Consider the following 22,188-nt stretch of genomic DNA (forward strand, 5'->3'; position numbering starts at 1 on the left):
GTTCTCCCCAAAGTCAGCAGAGGCAACTCAGCTTCCCTTTCTGCCCCATCCTGCTCTCTGCCATTTCCATCTGCAAGTATTGACCCCAAGAGCATTTGCTAACGAACAACTGCAAGCTAAACTGCTTCTCAGGGTCTGTTTCCCAGGAAGGAATTTTACACCCAATCTTTCAGCAAATCTGTAAAATTTGCAAAAGATATTTTAACCGCAATTGGTTAAGACTGCTGACTCCTTCCCTCTCAACTTCTGGTCCTTCACGCTTCCATCGTGCGGTGTGGTGTTGGAGTGGCTATGGAATTTGGGGATCAAGTTAATATAAATTCAGCTGGGGATACAACCAATGAGGTTTGAGTCCATTTTTCTTGTCTAAATTATAGTTATTAACTGTTCCTAATTATAATATCAATTCCTATCCATAGCAGAATTTGGGGTACTACAGAAAAAAAAATCATTTACCATACCTCTACTGTTAATAGTTTGGTATAGCCCAAGCCATCTGAGTCCATCTTTCTTGAACTAAGTCCTTGGAACATTTCAAGTTCAGCCCTGTCAAGAAATCCCTACTCAGAAAGTCAGAGACAGTCTTCAAATTTGTGGTTTTTTGATGAAAGACCAAGATATAAAAAAGGTGATGTGCTTCGTCCAGAATCATTCATTAGAGTCAACAGTAAACAGTAAGACCCCAGCCTCAGCCTTTTCATCATTGCCTCTGTCATCATCAAAGACTTCTTGGCATTCCACATCAGTTAAACGCACCCGAATTCCTCGTCAGGATTTCAATGATTCATCTGTTACACATGTTCATGGCACGTCAACATTCCGACCACATTTTTCAAGTCATAAATCATTATCTTCCTTTCTCTAATCACAAGCTACATTACTATTATAAATCATAAATTGGAATACAAAGTGATCAATTATTTAGCCTGTCAAATTCCCAGAGAAGAGAAGAGCATGGATAAGCCTAACACAATTATTTTGTTGTTGTTTTTGTTGAGCACACTTCTGATGGTGAGAAAACTAGCAGGAGTTTTTCCTCACTGCTGGTCAATTTGAATCTCACCCACGAATAAGTAAAACCAGCTTTAGTTATTAGACAACGAATCAATAACCACAGTGCTGTTACACTTCAGGGGGGTTTCCTTCTTTATTGAGCTAAAGAAGACTCGCAACGGAGTGGGAGAGTGTTTAATGAGCTTAAAAATGAAGCCGTTCATTTGATCTGAAGAGATCAACACATTCTCCCCTCACCCCATATTAGCCCATTATTCCCGCTATGGAGAAAACTAGAGGTACCAAAACCATGGAGGGCCCAGGCACGTCCACTCAGAGTGCAGCGCCTTCCCGATCGTCAGCTCTGCTGGATAGACACTGCACGAATTCTTCCTCAGGGTCTCCTCACTTTCCAGCCTCTTCACAGATGGATTTCAGTACAGCTCTACCCTCTGAATTACTGTCTTTTTCCATCCTATTTCTTTGAGTGTAATTCTGATCACATTGGTAGGATCTGGATATTCTCAGAGCCGGGTTAGTAGACGGGCTACTAAGCAGCAGCCAGCTGTAATGGGCATTAGAACAGCTCTGGAGGAAGTCAGAAACATAATGCCATTAACTCGGGTTTCCAGAATCGATCCCTTCCATAATCGGTGAAATGCAATTTGGCCCCATTTCCTCTGAAGTAAAAAGTAGTCTTGAGTGAGAGAAAAAATACTCCTTGCCAATGCCAATCCATGTCCTTTGAGTAATTTTGTGACACACAAAATTTGGGAGGCCCAACAGTCTATGGCACCAACATTGAGACTAGTCATCCAATAGAAGCCGAGAAGTTGATGAAACTGCAGAGCTGACTAACACGCAGCACTGTACCTTTATTGAGAAGAAGAAAGTAATTTAATGTTCTAGAATGTACCTCCCAAGAACTTATTTCATTTCTTGTTTTCCTAAGAAGACAGAAGAAGACAAAATTCACAGATAAGGGGGAAAAAATCACTTTTAAACATGAATAAGACTCTCTCACCAAATCTTCTGTTCCCTCTATCATTATAGAATTGGGTATAAGGTTCAAAAGGAAAATTGATAAATGAAGGATAACTTCAGACAAATAAGAATTTTCCTGAATAGTATTTGTTTCAAACATTAAAAAAGTGTGTTATTATTAACAGGAAATCAGTTTCTTTCTACTCCCGCAAACATGTATTTATTTGCCATCTGTTTATATTCTTTGGTGAAGTATCTGTTCAAATCTTTGCCCATTTTTTTTTATTTGGAGAGTTTTTTCGCTGATTGAGAGTTCTTTATGTATTCTAGGTACAAGTCCTTTATCAGATGGATGATTTGCATAATTTTTCTCACTATATGTGGTTCATTCTTTCCTCCTCTTAACAGAGTCTTTCAAAAAGCAGAAGGCTTTAATTTGGATGAATTCCAGCTTATCAATATTTTTCTTTATGAATCATGCGTTTGGTGTCATATCTAAGAAATCTTTGCCTAACTCAAGAACATGAAGATTTCTCTTACGTTTTTTCCCAATAGTTTTACAGTGAACATTTCACATTTAGGTCTATGATCCCTTGAGTTCACGTTTGTATATAGTGTGAGGTAGGGGTCAAAGATCATTCTTTTACATATGAATATCTAATTACTCCATCACCATTTTTTTAAAAAATTACCCTTTCTCCACTGAATTCCCTGTGCGCCCTTCTCAAAAACATGTGTGCATCCACTTCTGAACTCACTATTTGGTTCCATCGATGTATTTGTTTATCTGTATACCAATACCATACTGTCCTAATTAGTGTAGATTTATGCCTTGAAATCAAGTAGTGCTAGTCCTCCACGTTTGTTCTTTATCAAAGATCTTTGAGCTAGTCTAGATATTTTACATTTTCATACAAATTTTAGTAGCTTTACTGAGCTATAACTTACATATTATAACATTTACCCACTTTAAGTGTACAATTCTATGGGGTTTAGCCTGTTCACAGAATTACACAGCTATCACCACAATCTAATTTTAGAACATTTTTCTCACCTGAAAACCAAACCTCGTGCCTATTAGTAGTCACTCCCCATCCCCCTGCAGCAACCACTAGCCAATGTGCTCTCTTTACAGATTTTCCTATTCTGGACATTTCATATAAATGGAATGATGTAGCATGTCGTCTTTTATGTCTGGCTTATTTAATTTAGCATAATATTTTTCAGGTATTCCATAATTAGCTTCTATCAGTACTTCATTCTTTTTTTTTTTTTTTTTTTTTTGGAGGAAGATTAGCCCTCAGCTAACTACTGCCAGTCCTCCTCTTTTTGCTGAGGAAGCCTGGCTCTGAGCTAACATCCGTGCCCATCTTCCTCTAGTTTATACGTGGGACGCCTACCACAGCATGGCTGCCAAGCAGCGCCATGTCCGCACCCGGGATCCGAACCAGCCAACCCCGGGCCGCCGAGAAGCGGAACGTGCGAACTTAACCGCTGCGCCACCGGGCCGGCCCCAGTACTTCATTCTTTTTAATAGCCAAATAGTCTTCCATTGCATGGATATACCACTACACTTTGCTTATCCTTTCATCAGTTGGTAGATTTTTGGATTGAGTTGTTTCCACCTTTTGGCTGTTATGAACAATGAGAATATACAATGTTACAGTCATTTTGGAAAACAGCTTGGCGTTTCTTACAATGTTAAACATACACTTACCATATAACCCAGCAATTGGATTCCTGGGGTTTACCCTAGAGAAACGAAAACTTATGTTCACACAAAAATCTGTACGGGAATGTTTATAATAGCTTTATTTGTCATAGTTAAGCCCTGGAAACAAGCCGAACGTCCTACATAGAGTGACTGGATAAACAAACTGTGGTATACCCGTACAATGGAATATTACTCAGCAAAGGAATGAACTTTCGATACACTCTAAATTTGGATGAATCTCAAGGACATTATGCTAAGTGAAAAAAAGTCAATCTCAAAAGGCCACATATTCTATTATTCTATTTATATGACAGTCTCAAAGTGAAACAATTATAGTGATGGAGAATAGAGGAGCCACTGTTAAGGGACTGGAGAAGAGTGTGACTGCAAAGGGGTAACACAAGGGAGTGTCTTTGTGGTGATGGAACATTCCTGTACCCTTATTGTGGTCATGGTTACTCACACCTAGACATGTGACAAAATAGCATGGAACTATACGTCAAAAATGTTGAAAAGTGCATATGAAACTGGTGAAATTCAAATATGGTCTGAGATTGAGTTAATGGTGTTATACTAACATCAATTTCCTGGTTATGACAATGTACTATGCGTATCATCACCTGGGGAAGCTGGATAAAGAGGATGCAGGAAGTATATCACTATTTTTGCAACTTCTTGTGAATCTTAAACTATTTCAAAATAAGGGAACTATTTTCTTAAAGTTAAGCCTAATCTTTGCTATACTTTGGGGAACTTAAGGGAAGGGACCATCCTACTCATGGAATGAAGTAAATAAGAAGTCAAGAATTCAGTACAGATTGGTTAACTCAACCACCACTTTATAGAAGATATTAAAAATATATACATATAAATTTCTCAGACTTTATGTCAACTAAATATGGCCATTTGACAGAGTTCTAGCTAAAAATATATAAGTAGAAGTCTGGTGGTGCCAACTCTTCTCCTTTTATCATTTTCCTGCCTGGACTGTGGAGATGACCTGGAGATACAAGCAGCCATTTTGCAACCATGAGGATAAAAACCACAAGCTAAGAATGCCGGCACAAAAGGAGTCTGTACTATATACCTCTGAACTTGTTTTGTAACAAAAATAGATCTGTATCCATCTAAGCCACTATAGTTTAGTCAAAGCTGAATGCCATCCCTACGAGGAGAAAATATATCGTTTCTCCTGGGGCAGTAGGGCTCACCCATGGAGGGGCAAAGCATGAGGGCCATCAGCCAGAGAGGTCCCACTGTGCAGGTACAACAAGGAGCATGGAGGGCAATGAGGTGAGGAAGTGGGGCTTACCACATGTGAGGCAGCCGCAGGACCTCTCCAACATTGCTGAGTACACCTTGGGGAGGATAAATAAAGCGAGTGAGTCTTGGGCCATCATAATTTGGGTTACATTTGGGTAGCCTCGGTTCCTTGCTGGCCACCGGATCACCACGTAGGAAGGGAAGGGCAGACCAAATGGAAACCGCTCACTGCACACCAAGCTAAGGCCAACTCAGTAGCTTGCGCCTCCTCTAGGGACCTCAGGAAACACGGAGGTTGCTTCTGGGAGCTCTGACATCAAGACCAGCGTGCAGAGCGAGCTTCAGTGCCACCCACCATCTGCACCCTCTGAATTCTCTTCCCTCTTCCCTTGAGGGCAGAGAGGCTGCTCTGTTATAGGTTAGTATCTTCTCAGCTCTTTCTACCAGCTTTGAAAACTTTTATGACATTACTTCAGACTTTATCTACCTATGGGTTTTGTTTTTTTATTTGCCATGTTTAATGTGTGGTTTCTTCATGCTTTTTGTAACCTGCTTTTATAAACGTCCTTATATTTGCTAACAATCATGCTTTGGACGCTCCATGACATTCTGAGCCACACTTCCTGTGCCTGTCCTATCCAGCATATAGGCCAGGGGTCAGCACTTTCGGCCCTGCTGCCCCGTTTTGGTGAGCAGTTTTATTGGCTCACTCCTGCCCCCATAGTTTACTCATCACCTGTGGCTGCTTTTGCACCATAATAGCAGAGTTCAGCGGTTGCAAAAGGGGCCTAAAGGCCCCACAAAGCCTGAGATGTTTACTCTTGGCCCTTGACAAAAAAAGTTTGTCGACCTCTGACACAGGCTATGAGGTATTCTAGTTAATATAAAACGTCAGCATATCCAAACTCCAATTCGTCTTGTTCATACACTAGCAAGTTGAGGAAAACGCTTAAATCTATCAGTTTGGTCGTTGATTTTGCCATATTTCCTGGAAAAGAACATCTATTCTCTGACTCAGTCCCCTCAATTGCTACGTAATATTGTGAATTAAGAACCTGAGGGGCTGGCCCGGTGGCACAGCGGTTAAGTGCACACGTTCTGCTTCTCGGTGGCCCAGGGTTCACCAGTTCGGATTCCAGGTGTGGACGTGACACTGCTTGGCAAAAGCCATGCTGTGGTAGGCGTCCCACATATAAAGTAGAGGAAGATGGGCATGGATGTTAGCTCAGGGCCAGTCTTCCTCAGCGAAAAGAGGAGGATTGGAAGTAGTTAGCTCAGGGCTAATCCTCCTCAAAAAGAAAAAATAATGCTAAGAACCTGATATTAGGGGCCGGCCCCATGGCCGAGTGGTTCGTGAGCTCGCTGCGGAGGGCCAGGGTTCTGCCGGTTCGGATCCTGGGCGTGGCCATTTCACCACTCATTAGGCCATGCTGAGGCAGCGTCCCCCATGCCACAACTGGAAGGACCCACAACCGAAATATGCAACTATGCACCAGGGCGATTTGGAGAGAAAAAGCAGAAAAAACAAAAAAAGGATGCGGCAACAGTCGTTAGCTCAGGTACCAATCTTTGGGGGAAAAAAAAGAAGAACCTGATATTAAAATATAGTTTATTATTTGCAATATACGGTATGGTTTTCACACATAAAGCCTGAGATGAATGTGAAATATCATTCGTGGATTTGCTAAAGTATTTTTTCTGAACTATTACTGTTAAAATTGGTTTATTTTTTAAGGCATTTTTTTGTTTTGACAAGAGGAATCCTCCTAAATTTCTTCTACAAAATGTATTATCACTCTGTTGTTGGATCAGTGAACTAGATGACAGCTCAATTTGAGGCATTAAGAAAACCTTTAGGAGAATCATTTGCTTTTGGCAAAAAAAAATGTATATATAGTGCCTTTCAGAATAGAGATCATGTGATACTGAATAAGAAAACTGGAAAGGAATAAATAATCGTGTGACAGTAACATCCCTGCTCAGTGAAATGAGATTTTTTTTTTAATAAGCCAGCAACAGAGGAAAATAAAAAGGGAATGAAAATACATTTTCAATCAACACAAAATAAAGCTGCAGAACTTAGGGAGCCTGAAAACAATGCCCCCTAAAATTGAATTGCTTCGTCGTAGGGAGGCAAAAAGACCACACGACCAGCAGGGGCAGAAATTGGAACAATGGCTAGAAAGCAATTTTGTAATATATATATTTAGAGTCTTAAAAACGTTCATACCTTTTAAAGCCAGTTAGCTCCTTCTAGGTATGTATCCTGAGGAAGTAACCCAAAACGTGAATGGAGATATGTGTACAACGTGGCTGAGTGCAGCATTACTCATCAGCAAAAGTGGGAATGAAACAAATTAAATGTCTACTATATTTTCACTGTGCTAGATGCTGGAGACTGAATGAAACAGGCTTCGGTGAGAAAGTAACATTTCAGCTGAGACTCAGAAGAACTGGAAGTTAACCACCCAAGAGACTTAGGGAGAAAACGAGTGACTTCGTGCAGCCTGGGAAAGGAAGGGGGGCGGGGGCTGGTGATAGCTCTGATGATGGGGGGCAGAGGGGAGGTCTCTTGTAAGAACATCCCAGACACAGGGACCAGGAATATTTGGCATATAAATGTCAAACTACAGAGTTAAAGTTCAGGCATCCAATATATATAGACACTTGTATATCATCCTAAACTTTCTTTAAAATATTTGATTTTGATCCCATCTACAACTGGTAAAAATGTCATATATAAGGATATGTCCTACACCCCTGGAAAGAGGGATGGGCTGTTGTATTTTCTAAGGCTACTTAACTGGAACCCCAAGTATTTTCTGAACTAAATCTACACCAAGAGTTATTTTATGAGCTAAAATTCAGAAGCAAAGTGTCTTTTTATTTTTTGAGTGAGGAGCAATATAAGAATCAGGACAAAATATGCTTTATATCCAAATCTTTAGTTACTCACATAAACACTAACCTTCATCAGTAATATTAGTCTTGCCTCTATTTTTTTTAAATAGACTCGATGGAAAGGGAATGTCTGGGAATATAGGATATCTTTTTATAGATGCTTTACCTAATTATATTTTCCCTACCTCAACGTGCTGCTTCTCTTCAGTACTGATAAGTCTAATTAGTGTAGAAGGAAATACAGCAAGTTTTGATAATTCTTCCTTTTTTTTTTTTAAGATTGGCACCTGAGCTAACAGCTGTTGCCAATCCTTTTTTTTTTCTGCTTTATCTCCCCAAATCCCCCCTTGTACATAGTTGTATATCTTAGTTGCAGGTCCTTCTAGTTGTGATAATTATTCTTTATATAAGATGCTAACTTAAGGGGACGCTGGTGAAAGGTATACAGGAACTCTGTGCTATTTTTGCAGCCCTTCTGTCAGTCTAAAATTAACTCCAAGTAGTTTTTTAAAAAAAAACAACAACAACAAGAACCTTGTGTATAGTATGCTGTCGTTTGTATAAAAGGGAGAGAAAAGAAATAGAAATATGAATGTGATTTTTTTATTGAGGTTATGACAGTTTACAACCTTGTGAAATTGCAGTTGTACATTATTATTTGTCAGTCGTGTTGTAGGTCCACCACTTTACCCTTTGTGCCCACCCCCAGCCCCCCTTTCCCCTGGTAACCACTAATCTGTTCTCTTTGTCCACGTGTTTGTTTATCTTCCACACATAAGTGGGGTCATACAGAGATTGTCTTTCTCTATCTGGCTTATTTTGCTTAACATAATACCCTCAAGGTCCATCCATGCTGTTGTGAATGAGACGATTTTATCCATTTTATGGCTGAGTAGTATTCCATTGTCTATATATACCATATCCTCTTTATACAGTCAGCAGTCCATGGGTGCTTAGGTTGCTTCCATGTCTTGGCTATTGTGAATAATGCTGCAAGGAACATAGGGGTGTATGAGTTTCTTTGAATTGCTGATTTCAAGTTCTTTGGATAGATACCCAGTAGTGGGATGGCTGGGTCATATGGTATTTCTATTTTTAATTTTTTGAGAAGTCTCCATACTGTTTTCCATAGTGGCTGCACCAGTTTGCATTCCCACCAGCAGTGTATGAGGGTTCCCTTTTCTACACATCATCTCCAACATTTGTTGTTTTTTGTCTTGGTTATTTTAGCCAATATGAATGTGATTTTATATGGTTAGACTTGTCTCTGGCAGTACACACAGAACTAGTAACATAGGTTAACTTATCTGGAGAAGATGTCTTGGGTCTGAGGGTCAAGGGTAGGAGAATGAATTTCCTCTGGATATCCCTTTTTTATTATTTTGAATCTTCTACCATGTGAATATTTTACCTATTCAAAAAATAATTGAAATGAAAAACTGGACGACTTGGAAAGGCCATTCTAGCTCCAGAGTTCTCCCCAAAGTCAGCAGAGGCAACTCAGCTTCTCTTTCTGCCCCATCCTGCTCTCCGCCACTTCCATCCACAGGTATTGACCCCAAGAGCATTTGCTAGTAAACAACTGCACGCTAAACTGCTTCTCAAGGTCTATTTCCCAGGAAGGAATTTTACACCTACTCTTTCAGCAAATTTGTAAAATTTGCAAAAGTAAGATATTTCAACTACAATTGATTAAGATTGCTGACTCCTTCCCTCTCAATTTCTGCTCCTTCGTGCTTCCCATCACGTGGTGTGGTGTTGGAGTGGCTGTGGCATCTGGGGATCCAGTTAATATAAGTTCAGTTGGGGACACATTTCATCTGAGTTGGTGGACTACATTTATGTGGTTCACAGACACTTCCTGTATAGACAAGTTACGGATCCAATCCTATGTGGGAATGGTCTCCAGGGAAACTCCTACGACCAACTGTGCCAACTCAGCGTCAGGACACAACGGTGCAAGGATAGATGTCACTTGGAGATGTGCATGTGTTCTCTGGCACTCAGCTCTGGAATTTTGTGAGCAGTGGTGAGAAAACAGTGTGATATGCAGGGAGCCAGAAGCCATTCTGCAGACAATCCTTTCACTGTCAGACAAATGAAATAATAGGTAAAAGATATGATTCTCATCAATACCTGCTAAAAATGGAATCTCTCTCCTCCCAGATAACACGAAAGTCCTAATATGCCAGGGCAGTGAGGACAACCCATGATGCCCTGGTAAATGAGTGTTATCAGTTCAAAAAGTATTCAAAATTAGTTACTGCACAAGAAAATTGCAACGCTCTGAAAACTTATAGTTCATATAAAAGAAACTTGACAGAGATCTTCAAAAATCCAGCAAGAACCCTAAATATTACATGATATTACCAACAATGGGTAATGAAACTGAAAGAAACTTTTCTAAACTATTAAAATAAATTTTGATCAACTACAATAAAGGAAAGATTAAATTATCTTTCTAGTCTCTCTATAGAAAACATTACAAAATCATTTTCATATGAAGAGTATGACCAAAGATTTTGCAGACTCCCCCCAAAAACTAAGCATAAAAAGTGCTAGAGGGGTATGTCAAGAAATTAGCATTTTAATTAATACTATGTTACTTTTCTGGATTTCTCTGATGCTTGTGTATTTGTCAGCTTTTTAAATTTATAATTGTTTTGATATCTTCTCTCATTCTAAATAAATTTTCACATTTGTACCTAATGTGGTACTCTTTCCTCAAAGAAAGCCTAAAAATCTGATTACACTTCAGGCCCTACAAAACCTAGATCCACCCATGAGAGCCATACTTTGAAAATATCATTTTTTAAATGTGTAAAATAGCATTATTACTACAGTAGAAGTCTATAAAGGCTTTCTGCTTTCAAGTGTCTTTCAAGATAAAATCCTTGTAGTAAGAAAATCTTATGTTCCCAGGAGATAGCTATGGAAGAAAATAACTCAGCTGTTCTGAAATATTGGTACACGTCACTGCAGTCAGTTCTGGCAACACAATGCTCACTAGAGAAATGATTAATCTTTCTGTTTTAACATCATTTAGACATTCATTCATTCTTCAACCATATCTATGGTCAAAGCACTGTGCAGCAAAGTTCTAACCACTGCTATTTAACAATTAAATGCATTCTTGATAAACTCCCCTATGGTCCTCATTTCTTTTGCTTTCTCATTTCTAAAGAATTTACCATCTCCAACTCATGTGCATGAAATAGAATAACAGACATATGCCAAGAATGTCACTGGGTAAAATGTGGAAAAGAAAGAAAAGCTTAGTGCTCCCCAATGACTGTTCGCACAAAAAGACAATAGTTACTGTCTTTCCTATTGGGAGAGGTCAAATGCTTTAGCTCACACACTTGCATATGAATTGGTCCCTACCAAAATGGATGGTGACGTGAATTGAAGAGTGTGAATGTACATTAATATTATACTGAACCAGAATAATCCAAGATGTTTCTGATCTCATCACTGCAAGCAGATAAAGTCTAAAAACAGGAATGTGGCAGACCTGCTGTGTGTCTGTGGATGTCCATTCTCCTTCCTTACCAGCAGTATCCTGATTTTGAATGCAGTGGCAATGTGCCATCTGGTAAACTACATTTCCCAGCATTCTTTGAAGCTGGAAGTGTCTATGTGACTGAGCTCTGGCCAACGAGACGAAGGCACAAGTGACTAGGCGGGGCTCCCTAGGAATGCTTTGTAAAGGGAGCCACTCAGATAGCAGCATCTTTTGCCCTTTCCCCTACTTCTACCTGGGATTCAGAGGTGATACTGTAGGAGAGGCAGTCATCTTAACTGCCAGAGGCAACAAAAATGAAGTCACAAAGTTGCCTGACCTGTAGCTATGAAAGCACGGAGCATGCATCGCTTACCTTCCTGGACCGCCTACCTCTAGATGCTTGTTAGGTTTAAAATGCAAATCCTTATTTGTTGAGTCCAATTCTGTTCACTGCAACTATACTCAAATTCCTAACTGATACAAGGAATAATTGAGATCTCTATTTTTATTTTCCTTACACTATTTGTGATACTTATTATTCTTTAAAACTTAGGAGAGCTAAGATATTTAGAGAGAGGGAGGAGGAGGAAGGGTAAGTGGGGAGAGGAGGAAGTGGCGAGATGGATAGGAAGCTATAAAATGTGGAGGTAGCAAAGAGTGGTATATCTGGAACCAGGCTAACTAGGTTAGAATCCAAGCTGTGCTACCCAGGTTCAGTTCATTTAGTCATTTAACAAATATTAACTGAGCACATACAATGTTCCAGGCACAGTTCAAAGTGCTTAGAGGTAAACTTAACCTCTTAGTGCCTCAGTTTCCTTGGTTAAGTGGAGATACTGATAATAGCTACCTCAGGATGTTACAACAAGGATTAAATGAGTTACTATTTGTAAACATCTGGAGCAGTCTGTGGCATCTGGTAAGTGTTTGATAAATATTGGCTATTAATACTAAAAATAACTTTGTAAAAATAGTAACACATAAAAACCAAATTCACTTGTATTATTAAGCAAAAAATATCAAGCCACGAAACGGCCTCATCTCATTTTTATCTTGGAAGAGACACACGTATATTCAATAAGACCAAAATAACATACAAGATGACCGAAGTTCTCTCTCAATAGTGAGACTATGATGATTTTAACGTACTTCTTTTTGCCTCTTAACATTGTCTAAATTTTCACAGTGAACATGTATTCTTGCAGTAAGACTGATAAGGTTATGCCTAAGTTATGTGCACAACTCCAATAGAAAATATTGCCGTGTAGGGTCATGAAGCCTGACCAAGCTCATGTAGTTTGGGCTTCTTCCTGAAGGGAGGGGGCCTTCTCGTTGCCAATCCTACTAGGAAGAAGTCATCCATGTACTCAACTCAAATTCAGGGTTTCCCTTACTAAAGGAGAAGGGCGAATGGATATTGAGAGACAACATCTCTGCCACAAGTGGGAGGTGAGTCAACAAGGATTCACCCCTATGATGGTTGGGCAATTTGAAGGCCTGAGTAGGGCTGTCTCGACAAAGTTGAGTAAGTAGAAGAGAAAGAACGTGTAACAATAAAACAATTTACAAAACAAGAAAAAAAGAAAGAAGAATGGAACCAAATACAGCATAACAAATAAATACATAATCTACTCAAAGAGAAGATATACCCCAAGAAACACAACAAATTTCAATACAGTAAATCTTTCCTGCCCTTACGGAAATTCTCCACAATTACAGAAATTAAAGAAAATAAAGACAGTAGAATTTAGTATTTTGAATGAGATTGTAGAACTCAGGGGAAAAAATAGGAATAAAAAAAGATCGCTAAGACCCAGCATAAGCTAAATGCAGAAAGGAACATAGTCAAAACGGGGGAAGCCAAGTCAGTGCCCTAGAGTCAGCCTTGGGCAAAAGCACACGAGGAAGAGATGGAGACAGAGACAAAGCAACCTACAGACAATAAGAGCACGGGGCAGGCACAGGAGAGCCACATGCGGTCTGATGTCATCGAGCAGAGGACAAAAGGACAGAGCTGCCACGCTCCAAAAAGCACTAACCAACAGATCCCAAAGGAGACTTTCCTAATGGGAAGAACAGGATTATATTCCTGAAAGTGTTAAAGAGAAAAGTAAGATTTCCATAAAATCCAACTGATTAAACAAAATAGGTTTCTTCCTGATTAAACCAAAAAAAAGAAAACAAATTCTTAGTGAAATAGATATTAATATAAACCACAAAAATCCAACTTCACGCTTAATGGTGAAAGACTAGAAACCCTCCCAGTAAATTCAAGAGTAAGGTAAAGATGCCCACCAGAACCATGATATTATTACTTAAAGATTATATCATTATGGTCTTTTGAAAACTCAAGAGAATCAACCGAAAAGAAAAGTATTAGAAATGGGATCAGTAGGGTGGCTTGGTACAAATAGTATTTTGTTTATTTGTAATAATCATAAGTATTTTACAAATATTAATTTCAATTTGAATGTTAACAAAACAAATAAATGCCTTGAAGCAACTTAACAAAAACCATGCAAACTTAACAGAAAACTGAATGAATTCAATTCAACTGAGAGACAATAAGAGAAGATTGTTTAAATTAAAAAATGCACCTTGTTCTTAGATAGGAATTCACACTTGTAAAGAGGTCAGTTCTCCCAATTGAATTTATAAATTCAATGTGATAGTAATAAAAAACTCCAGAAAACTCTATTTTGTGAGGAAATGGGTAAATTTGACAAAAAGACCTAAAAATAGACATACAAGATATTTGGGGAAAATCTAAAGAAAAGGAAAGTAATAATTGAAAGCAGGACCTCCGCAATGAAAACATTACACCGTTTCACTAATTTATAAAATATGATCATCTCAGATTAATAAATATCAGTTAATGGAATCGAATAGAATATAGACCTAAACACAGGTATATAGAAAAATTTAGTTTGTGATAAAAGGTGACATTTCAACACTGTGAGGCAGAGATGTTAGGGCAACACGCTAGCATTTGGAAAAAAAATAAAGCTGGATTCCTGTCCCACTCCTTCTACCCAAATAAATTTCAAGTAGAGCAAAAATCATAATATAATAACTTCAAGGGTCACAAGGAATGTTTTGCATGTGATGGAATGTTCTAAAAATCAGATTTTCACAATGGTTGCATAACTCTGAATTCACTAAAAGTTGTTGAATTGTACACTTAAAAAGGGTGACCTTGTTGGTATGTAAATTATACCTCAATAAAGCTGCTAAAAATTTTAATTGTAATATAAATAAAAGATGAAACCACAGAAGTACTTGAAGAAAATATGGTTGAATATTTTTTAAATCTTGGATTGAAAAGCCTTTCCAAACTTGACACAGAGACCAGAAGGCAACACAAACTTGAAACATGTGTCTGCATAAAGACAATAAACAAAACCCAAAGAAAAAGGCAAACTGAAAAAAGTGTGCAGCGTGTATGACATAGGACTAACTTCTATTGTACATTCAATAATAACAAAACTAGCTCAATATAAATATAATAGTTCCTCTGTCCATCCTGCCTCCACATGTGATAAATTGATTATTAAGAATGCATTATCACCAATTCATACCAAGTATTATGAATCTGATAGCCAAATCAAAAAATATGCCCCAAGAGGAAAGCTTTCTGAATACCTTAGATCCTCAAAGTGGTCCATGAAGCATCAGCATCACCAGGAGCTTTCTAGAAAGGCAGCATCTCAGTCCCCATTCCTGTCCTCAGTCAAAATCTGCATTTAACAAGATCCCACGTGATTCAAACGTATGTCAAAGTTCCAGAAGCACTGCCTCAAAGCATCACATTCCTTTTCTGCCTGACAATTCTGCTTCAGAGGCAAAACGCTCATCTAACAGTCTTTGGGGTCTTCGGATCTAGGCTCATTGCCTTGGAATTAATTCTCACGTGTAAAAGGCCACCAGGAAAAACAGCACATGGGAGGTTACTTCAAACAGCCTCCCAAACGTGCATTCTTCTCCACTGAGCTAGACCAAGAAATCTCGATGATAAAATGAGCTCATTGTGCAAAAACATTCTATATTTCTTATTTCAGTGGAGTTTTTCTTAAAGTTCCAATCCCACCTACTCGACTGGAAGCAGCCCTGCTCTGAACCATCGCTGGCTCCAGCACAGTGATTAGACACAGTTGTTTCTGACCACGGAACCATAATTCATTAGTTGAGTTTAAGGAATCTACGGACAGTCACTTTATCAGAACCATCACCACCCAGGCTTCACCACCTTCAAGGAAATGGTCAAACCAAGCCATGAGAATCGTGCAGACTTCACCAAAAGATGCTCAGGAGCAGATTGGTGGAGTAGGTTCCCCTACAAAGGTTGCCAGGTTTCTCTGGGCTCAAAGGCCACTTCGTGTTCAATAATGAGAGTCATTCCTACCAAAATACTAAAAGAACAGTTTGGTCTATGCTCCTCTGGGTGAAATCCTCCCATACTGAATTGAGGACTTATAAGATTATTCTGAACACTATCCTGTCTTCATCTACCCCTCATTCAATTCCTTTAATAACATTGTTGGTGTTTTATAAGTCAAAAATAAAAGGCAACATTCAGACAAAACTTATCTTTGTCAAAGTAGAATTCTGAAAGGAGAAAAATTACCTGGTCTGGCCTACTTTGGGCACCAGAATTTTGACTCTGATCTACAGGTAGGCTATGTTCAGTTTAGGTTCTATTATGTGACACTGCCAGCCCTGGTGGTCTAGTGGTTAAGAGATTTGGCGCTCTCGTCACTGGGGCCTGGGTTCATTTCCCAAACCACAGCACTCCTCAGTGTGTTGGTTGTCATACTGTGGTGGCTATATGCTGCTATGATGCTGAGAGCTATGCCACTGGGATTTCAAATACCAGCAAGATCACCCATGGTGGACAGGTTTCAGAGGAGCTTCCAGACTAAGACAGACTAGGAAGGAGGACCTGGCCACCCACTTCAAACACATTGGACATGAAAACACTATGAATAGCAGCAGAGCGTTGTCTGATGCAGCGCTGGAACATGAGAGGATGGAGCAAAAAGACAGGGAGGGTGCCACTTTGCAGTACACAGGGTCACTAGGAGTCAAAATCTAATCGAGGGCACTAACGACAACACATATGACACTATCTACAGGCCTTATTTAACCTGGACTTTACAGAGCCAACAAAAGCTTGATTCGAACAACTGAATCCAAACTCTATCATTTAATGGTTTCTGCTTGCTGGTCCATAGAACAGCGCTGGGCTGGCTCATAAGAATCACTTGGAAACATTTTTAAAATATAGATCCTAAAATATAGGGCCCTATCCACTGGATTCAGATTTCTTAGACTAGCGGTGAGGTCTGGAACAGGCATTTTTTACAAACTCCACCAGATGACCCTGATGTACAACTATGGTTGAGTACAAACACAACAATTCTAATTCATGGGTTCTGATACCCAATTCTCACTCCTCCACACTTCATAGCTGGTAACTATTAACATGGTATTTCCTTACTATATTCAACAGGACACACTTTTCTTGAGATGTTAATAATAAATATCTAAATAAGCAAACACAAATATGGTTTATATTCAAATAGGATTGAGAAACACTGTCTTCAAATAAAGTAAGACTATTTCCTTTAAATAACAATGTGTATTACACACCTCCACCTGGGAGGATATGGTATGTAGCGTTTCCATAATTTACTTGACAAGGAACTCTCTTTTCGGTGTGTCCTGTCTATACATCTTGCAGAACTGGTGTTCTGTAAAACACAGTTCAGGCAACGGCCTCAACCGCGGTGACAAGGAAGCAGTATCTGGGATGCTGCTCTCTGGGTCTCTATGATGAGCCCCATGGTTCTTGCTCCTCTCCCCTCTTCCTGTCTCCCCCATGTGGCGATCTCTCCTCCTTTCAGCCCCTCGTGTCTGGTCACAGGTAGCTCTCTCTCTGGGTCCATGCACTTGCTCATGCATAGTCACGGAGGATTAAGTTGTCACCACTGATTAGCATGAAAGGCTCTGCTTGCCTCTAGTCGGTTTTGCAGTACTGTTGTGCCTCTGATGGCTAGAGCTCTCTGCCTCTCCCACTGGAGCACAGGTCATCTCTGCAGATGTCAGCATTCCTACGTGCTGAAAGGGCAGCCATAAGTACCCTCCATTTGAGCGTCTCCATTACCATTCCTTCCTGACACCATTAAACACCTGCAGGCAACCCCAGGATATTATAGTTTTCATTCTTCGTGCCAAATATTGTACGGGTGAAACTAAAAGGTGTTACAGATACAAGAACCTATTCCTCATCACCACAATCTTGAAAGTCCCAAGACAACCGGGAGGATGCTAGGAGACTTTTCTAGACAGATGATGTCCTTCACAGAATGGACGTCGGTCAAGGTCCAAGTCAGAAACAGGTGATCGCATGGATTTTATAGGCTTCAAATATTACAGTAAGTTCCAGTTCTCTCCCAGTTCTATCCCTCTCTCCCTCATTATCACTATGGCAATCTATAAGACAAAAGAGAAATCAGGGGGCAGGCCCCCTGGCAGAGTGGTTAAGTTCGCGCGCTCCACTTCAGTGGCCCAGGGTTTCGCTGTTTCGGATCCTGGGCGCAGACATGGCACCGCTTGTCAGGCCACATTGAGGCAGCATCCCACATGCCACAACTAGAAGGACCTACAACTAGAGTATACAAGTATGTACTGGGGGGCTTTGGGAGAAGAAGAAGAAGGGGAAAAAAAGAAGATTGGCAACAGATGTTAGCCCAGGTGCCAATCTTAAAAAAAAAAGAGAGAGAGAGAGAAATCAGGAGCAGTTTCTTGAAACTTGTGGTTGAAAATACGTGGTTACTGCATATGGAAAACACATGTTCTTTGCATTTCCCAATCCATCCTCTACTTCAGAAAGAGGTAATGTAATGTAATGTCTAATGTAAAAAATCAGGAGAGGAGTAAAAGGGAACACCCAGCAAAACCATCATGTCGTATCCAGCCACTCAAAACCAGGCTGTTCTGAAGAGGTAATGTCCGATAAGAAGAGAGGCAGCAGATGTGAAAGATTTTCACCCCTCAATGCTGTCTTACTATTATCTCTCCACATGAGTAGTGTCGTGCTCTATGTGACTGATTCATAATTATCCATCTCCAAAGCAGACTACAGAGCTGGCCCAAAACCAAGGTCTGTGAAGTCTGGGTCAAGCAAGTGTGCAAATTGACCCTGTGGCCTCACCATGGTGGTCATATTTGAAACTGTCCCTCCAAGGGTGACTTGACAATGGGTGGCAGCAGAAGCTTTAACAAACTCCTCTGGGGACCAAGGGAACTGATGGCTCTGTTATAGCTACTGAGGACAGACCAAGCCCACAGGAGAAGACAGGAGCTGCTCTTCTCTGGCCCTTGCGAGTGCAGAGACCTTACCCCCCGGTCTCTGCTCTTCTCCAAAGAGGAACTCACGGCCAGGCAGCAGTTATCAGCTACTGGAATTGCAGGTGTTTTGACAGTTGAAGGATCTATATTTCTGCTCCTTTGAATTCCTATTGCTTGTTGTAAAATGTGGAAGTGGTTGTCCCAGAGAGCTTTCGCGACAATGAAGGACTGTTTGCTAAAGGCCTGACTTTATTCCTCATTTGTTTTTTTCTGTTCCCTAAGCCAACACTGAAATAACCAAGGACCAACCTGCCAGTTCCAGGTAGTAAATGGACCAGGGGCCACAAAGGAGTGAGATCCACATTGTCTGGAATATGCAATGAATTGAAAGCAGACAGCAGTTAGGCCAGGAAGCTTGGCAGCACTGATTGAATAAGTTCAGCCTTTGTCAAAGAAAAATATGGCCTATGAATTAGAAACTGGAAATCAGAGAATGCAAGGCCTGCCTCCAGCCTTGTGTTTAGTGACCTGGCAGATAAATTCGAATATGATACCACAGAGCATGCGCCTCTAGATTTCTGGGTGTGGCGGCCATGAGAATGCACCACTCAGATCTCCTGCTGGCAAGAGCAGAATGGACCAACAGTCCCAGCCGCAACCCTCTGGATCCATCACCATGTCTGCATCAAGGTCATGCTGCCCCTAGGCTGCCCCAAATCTTGACCATGGTGGGGATGCGAGTGCAGTCCATCCTGGACAATGTGAGACTCCCCTAATGGACGACTTGGCCTGGAGAACTCGCCATCGATCCAGCTGAGACATTCTTAGAACTGCACTGCAAGCTGAGGCTCTTCCTGCCAATTCCTCCTTCTTTCCCCCTCTCCTTCCCAGGTCAGACTTGCATCACAGTCTGAAGCTCTGCCCCCTACTCCTGCTCTCTTCCTCTTTACCTTTCACAGGCATTTTCCTCAAGAAATCTGCTTGTCTAAGCCCCTCTTGGTGACTGCTTCTCAGAGAACCCAACTGATGCAGAGAGTTGACATGAAATAGTCAACAGTTGAATCTTGACTTTAACACCTTCAAAATCTTTTCCTATACATAATCTTATTTGATCCATGAACTATCTGTAAGGTTTTCTTGAGATCTTTTATGAACACAGAAGTTCTTCCTCTTTAAATTAATAATAACACTCTACAAGTATCTGCGATCATACACGCCTGTTGAGAATAAGCTATATTAAAGATCAGCTGTACTTTTCATTCATCCATTCAACAAATATTGAGTCACTTCTATGTGCCCATGGACAAAAATTCTTTGCTTGACCAATCTTTAGTCAGGTTCCTGAACCTTCTCCTAGGCCCATCTGTACATGTCTATGTAAAAGCCAGTATTAACAAGAACCCTGCTAAGTCAGCTTAGCAAGAACCACGCCCCCCCCCCCACCTCGACACCTGCTCACCCTCGACATCCTCCAACGTCCCCCAGGTGATGTCCGATCCTGGCCTGTCTTCAGTAAGAATCCTGTTAGAGAGATTTAGCTGGAATCCCACCTTACCCCTGATATTTCCTGTTAGTGATTTTCCACCCATTTCCCCCAACCCTGCTCCTTGGCTATAAATTCCTACTTGTTCATGCTGTATTGAATCCACTCTCTCTCCTCCACTGCAAAGTTCTATCAAATGGTCCCTATACCTACCACAATCGTACCGACTAAAGTCTGCTTCATCCTCTTAAACAAGGGCCCCGAATAATTTTTCTTTAACAGCATCTCTGTATTGGGCTCTCTTGGGGATACAACAGTGAGCAAGACACGGCCAATCCTGCTCTTATGGGATTCACAGTAAAAACACAATCAATTTTTAAAATCATAATTGTTAATAAGAGACACAGGAAAAGATCAAGGTGCTTCGGGATTAGAGGAGGCTCTAGGGAACCTGACTTTGGTAAGCCTTACAGAAGGCTTCCCTAAGACGTATCGCTGAAGCTTGGTTCAGAAGGACAAGTGGGCATCATCTGGTTAAGGGAGGTTGAGTTAGTATAAAGGCTGATTGGTGCCAATGAGTAGATAGGGAAGGGAAAAAAGGCCCTAAGCGGGAAGCAACTAGGAGCATTCAGAGAACTGAAAAAGGATCAGTACATCCTGGAAGCAGAGAGCAAATGAGAGAGAAGCACCAGATAAGGCCAGAGAGGCAGACAGAGGCTTCTTGGCCAGAGGAGTTTCCAAGATTTTGCTTATGTATCCTAAAATAATTTGGAAAACTATGTGCCCATTCACACATTGTTCATTCACACCTAAATTCTTTTATTTTAAATTTAAATAGTTGCAAATGATTTGATTTCTGGTGTATTGTAAATATTGACATTTTAAAATAATGAAATAATGTATCCGAAGAAGATACCCAAGCTACTGATTCCCAACGACATCCCTTGAAAAATATGTATATACGAACAGGCTGATCTTCAATACTTAGACATTTTATATCATTCTTTTTTCTCCTTGAATGTGTGTTTTCATTCTACCTTCCCCAGAGAATATCTTCACATGAAATATTTTTATACTTGAAAATCTTTTACTGATGTCATTTCATCCTTCAAGGTAAATTTTTTCCTTCTGGACTGAGTTATTACTACAATTATTATTAACACAGAGTTCATCAAAAGAAATATAAATATATTGTAAATTTTAAACATAAGAAAAATTGGGAATTTTTTTGTTAATAGCATGGACAAGAATTTTTAATTTCATTTCATGTTTTGGTGGATGAATATTATTTATTGCTATGAGACTGGTTTCATATCAATTCTAAGGTGGTTTTTTTGTGAGCTCTGAGATTCTTTGTTCATATATATAAGGAGATGAAATTGGAGCAAAATTCGCTATAAAATGTCATTTCACTCTTTGAGCTTCTTCTACTTCACATGCCAAAACCACACAATGGCACATTTTCAAATATTATTTTTGTGATCCATCAGCTAACAACTGAATTAGATCTTCTTCAATTTTGTTGGAAGCAAAGAAATGGAAATTGTCCTGAATTGTGAAGAGATTTGTTACCCATCATTAGAGACATCAGTGTCTCAATTTCTGGGAAATATATCAAAAAGACTTTTCCAAGACTGATCAAATAACTGTTAATTATACCTCTTACTCTATCATTTCAAGACATCTTCTTTAGCTTAATATACTCCAAACAGGTTGGTGAAACAAAGATAGTATCAATTATATTCAATATTATTAACATGCTTTCAATAAATTGAGTTCAATTTGCAGCTTACAGGTTTTTTAAAAAGGTAGTAACAAAAGTATATTGAAAATACTCATCAAATAACCTAATTAGCACAGTTATTCCTCATTGTCAAACCAATAACCAATCAGAATTCCGACTCCAAATCCTGACTCCTGAGCTCTAATTGTAGATATATAGGCAGATAAGGCACGGAGTCCCACCTGAGTTTGTCATCTGGATGTGAGAAGCAT

The 22,188-nt window shown here is 39.9% G+C and overlaps 1 long non-coding RNA gene across 1 annotated transcript in view; it reads right to left on the reverse strand.

Moving 5' to 3' along the window:
• Positions 1 to 1,122: 1,122 nt before the first annotated feature.
• Positions 1,123 to 22,188, reverse strand: part of LOC103563106 (uncharacterized) — a 52,769-nt gene continuing 31,703 nt past the window's right edge. The window contains exons 4-5 of the long non-coding RNA XR_547807.2: positions 15,003 to 15,097; positions 1,123 to 1,866 (exon numbers count right to left, since the gene is read on the reverse strand). This is a non-coding gene — a long non-coding RNA (uncharacterized lncRNA). The remainder of the gene's footprint in view (positions 1,867 to 15,002; positions 15,098 to 22,188) is intronic.

This window comes from Equus przewalskii, chromosome 13 (assembly GCF_037783145.1).
Source record: "Equus przewalskii isolate Varuska chromosome 13, EquPr2, whole genome shotgun sequence".
NCBI classification, from domain to species: Eukaryota; Metazoa; Chordata; class Mammalia; order Perissodactyla; family Equidae; genus Equus; species Equus przewalskii.